This window comes from Engraulis encrasicolus, chromosome 10, assembly GCF_034702125.1.
Source record: "Engraulis encrasicolus isolate BLACKSEA-1 chromosome 10, IST_EnEncr_1.0, whole genome shotgun sequence".
Classification (NCBI taxonomy): domain Eukaryota; kingdom Metazoa; phylum Chordata; class Actinopteri; order Clupeiformes; family Engraulidae; genus Engraulis; species Engraulis encrasicolus.
In genome coordinates this window covers 24464831-24468827 of record NC_085866.1, presented here as the reverse complement: position 1 = coordinate 24468827, position 3997 = coordinate 24464831, and positions in this window count along the sequence as shown.

Sequence of the window (3997 nt, the reverse complement as noted above, 5' to 3'; positions counted from 1 at the left end):
CAGCATAGTATTTTTGTGCAGTAAAAAATGGTGTGTCAATATTTCAGAGTAAACTTATAGGCCTACTTACAACACTTTGGAGATTTGAATTACTCTAACAGTGAGTCATAAGTCAGTGTCAACTTCTGCAGGTGGCCAGTGTAATTTCGACTCTACAGCTCGTAATACTTACAAAGTATTGAGAAGAATAAGCTCAGAAAATCATAAACTGACCAAAGTTTTTCAAGTGGGACCAAATAGCATCTTAATTTCAACTCTTTCAGCGTTTTAGTAACGCTGATGTTTTCACTGTGTGTGTCTGGTTTCACATGTGTTTCATCTGCGGCACTCTTCTAATTTCTCTCAGGCAGAGACAGTGTTGTGGACCAGATAAGTGGAGATGCGACAGACACACGCAGGGACACTGCTGCTACACCATGTGACCATCACGTCGACTGCCCTCAAGGTCGGCCTATTTATGTCTACTCCACTCATCATTTTGTTTTGGCTTGTCGCCTCATAATGCGCTGTGCACCCTTTCAAAAGTGCAACCTTGTAATAGTAGTTGAGAAGAGGAAGGATGTCTGTGCTTCAGCGATTGTGGTGCTCACAGTCCAGGACAGCAGAATCAAGACAGACTGGGCTACTTCTCAGCGACTAGACCAAGGGACTTTTTCAGAGTTTTTTTTATTTTATTTTGGTGCACAACTTTGAGAAAAAAGTATACTGCTCCAGTCATCCCTGGGTCTAGTCGCTGAGAAGTAGCACAGTATGTATGAGTTGTTGAAAAGACTTATCTACCATTGTACTACACTACTACGAGTCGACATCACACAGAACATTTATTAATACGTTACATTTAGTAAAATGTTACGTCGTTGACATTCTGGTGGCACCCAAGATTTTTCAGCTTTACTGCCAATTTCACACCTGAGACAAAAAGCTGTACATCTGAGTTGAGCAATACTTTGTTCTTTGTGTCTACTCATCTTCTCACATTCACAAAGCTCATTAAGTTAATTAATTAAGACAACGAAGGTTTGTAGCTCTTATATTTTGCACAACTCTTCAAACAGAGAATATTTTAAAAGTTGGAAAATGTGATTTGTAGTTGAAAGTATCTTACTAAAAACGGCATATAGCTCCAATTTAACTTCAAAGAAAGATGTATTGGAAAAAAGTAGCAAAAATGTGCATTCTGTCTTGCTAAAACGGAATAAATATAAGACTTCAAAGGAATTTGTTATACTTTGCTGATCTGACTGTGTTAGGCTATTGCACTGGATTCACATTCCCCCTCTCTCTCTCTCTCTCTCTCTCTCTCTCTCTCTCTCTCTCTCTCTCTCTCTCTCTCTCTCTCTCTCTCTCTCTCTTTCTCTCTCTCTCTCTCTCTCTCTCTCTCTCTCCCTCTCTCTCCCAGGCTCCTGCTGTGATCTGAGGAGCCACATATGTGAGATTCACAACCGTAGCCTCAACAACAAGTGCTACGCAGACTGCATGTGTGAGGAGGGTAAGACAGTAGTCCGCAGCCTCAATAGCAAATGCTACAGGCATAGACATATAAAGAGACAGACAGGCGTATGCAAAGTTTAAAACATGTAACGCATCCTCAACCACAATGCTACTAAGGTCTAATACATCATGTGTGAGGAGGGTAAATTAGAATAACTCCCAGAGATGGGACCAAGTCACTAATTTGCAAGTCGCAAGTAAGTCTCAAGTCCTTCCAATCAAGTCCGAGTCAAGTCACAAGTTACGACACATTTGACCAAGTCAAGTCCAAGTCCAAGTCATGCCAAAGCCAAGTCAAGTCAAGTCCAAGTCCAAGTCGTGCCAAAGCCAAGTCAAGTCCAAGTCCAAGTCTTATTTTTTCCAAGTCATTAACAAGTCACCTTGTATTATATGTGCAATATTGACAATTACCTTTGGTCATAAATTCATTACCTCTCCACACTGCTTTGCATGTCCCCCTTCGCCAATCATGTCCCGAAAATCGACCATGGTATACTATGATTTCAGTTTTTTGAGCATGGTTCGGCATTGGTTTTTGGTTTTACTAGGTTTAACTATAAATTGAACCATGGTTTTACTCTGAAAACTAACCATGGTTTTACCACGGTTTATAATTATTCATTAAATTACTTTTATCTTTTATCCAACGCATATATTGGTGACAGTCCTTTGAGCAATATGGGGTTAGGTGCCTTGCTCAAGGGCACTTCAGTCATGGATGGAGATGTAGGAAGAGGTGGGTTTAAGGGTGGGATTCAAACCTGCAACTCTGTGATCTCCAGCCCAACTCCCTAACCATTACAGCACGGCTGCAGACAAGCTTTCATGTTTGTTTGGGTGACCATGCAACCCACAATTGATCATATATATTTTTTAGCATGGTTTTTGACTATGGTTGAAGGTAAATCATTTATTTTTCTGTCTTTCATGCATTTTTTTCACACACAAAATGCAAAAAAAAATATATATTCATTGACTTGGAGCACAATTGCAAGTCATTGCAAGCTAAAACTGTCAAGTCGAGTCAAGTCTCAAGTCAATAGCGTACAAGTCGAGTCAAGTCACAAGTCACTCCTAATATTGGCAAGTCAAGTCTCAAGTCGAGTCATTTGTGACTCAAGTCACAAGTCAGTCCGAGTCACAAGTCACAAGTCCACATCTCCTAAAAAAAGCTAAACAGACTCCAGGTGTGAGGAGGGTGAACTTGTGACCTTCAAGTGTAGTGATGGGCTCGCTGAAGTTCTATAGTGAAATTAAAAAAAAACTTGTACACCTTGTACACCTGCCCGAGTCGAACTGCGTCAGTGCATGTGGCACAAATAAAACAAAGGACTTGTCAGAGTTGCCTCAGGACGTTGCTTATTTTTGATGCTCTATAGATGCCCCATTCTCCTTGAAGAGCGCCTGCATTTTATCGTTTGAGACCCAAGGCATCGCTACCCCATCTCCCTCTTCTGTAGTGAAATAAAAAAAAGAACTTTTGGGTTAGGGAAAAAAGATATTGCAAACTTAAAATGGAGGAAAAAACGCATTCATGAGATGGATCTCATCATTTATTGTGCCACCATGTCCACAAGCAGACGTGTTTTGGCTCTCGGACTGATGATGTCTTCAGGGTCGAAACGCTTCTGCTTGTGGACATGGTGGTACAACAAATAATCTTTTGAAAGAGGAGACCAACGCACACCAGAGGTTTCGAGGTGCCGGTAGCGGGTGCAAGATCACTTTTTGAGAGGAAGATAATGCACACTCTTGTCCATCATGCTGAGTCTTATTAACAAAACAACGTTTCGGCCAGTGTGGCCTTTCTGAACTTGAGAAAGGCCACACTGACCGAAATGTTGCTTTGTAAATAAAATTCAGCACAATGGACAAGAGTGTGCGGTATCTTATTCTCAAAAAGGTACAACAAATAATATCAGCTTGTGTGGTTTTTCCTTCATTTTAAGTTAACTTGTAACTTTGACATTTTCAACAAGTGCCAAATGCATGTGTGAGTAGGGAGTCAGTAGCCTATCACGACAGTGACGCTACACTGCATACAATATGAGGTTCACAATTGAAGACACCAGGGGTGGGCCATTTACGGCCATCTTATCAGTTTTAATGTTATGCCGTTTCACATGAAATATGACATGATTTGTAAAGAAATCTCAGTAATTAATTACATTTCTCATGCAATTGAGTTATGTTATATTTTCAGGGGACCTAGTGCAGGTGGGGTCTGTTGTAAAGGTGGCCACCTTTAATATCACTTTGGATAAAGGCACCAGCTTAGTGTAATGTAATGTAATGAAATGTAATGTAGCTACTGTAAAAGTCACATACAAGACCAAAGGCATAATTGAATGTTAAAAAGTCATGCTTAACATGTTTCATTAAGCTGAAGAGAGAAAAAAAGGAGAGAGAGAATGTGAGACCTGAATCTGATGAACGTTTTATAATGTGCTATATGAATCTGATTAATGTTTTAATGTGAGGCATGAAACTGATTAATGCTTTTCAT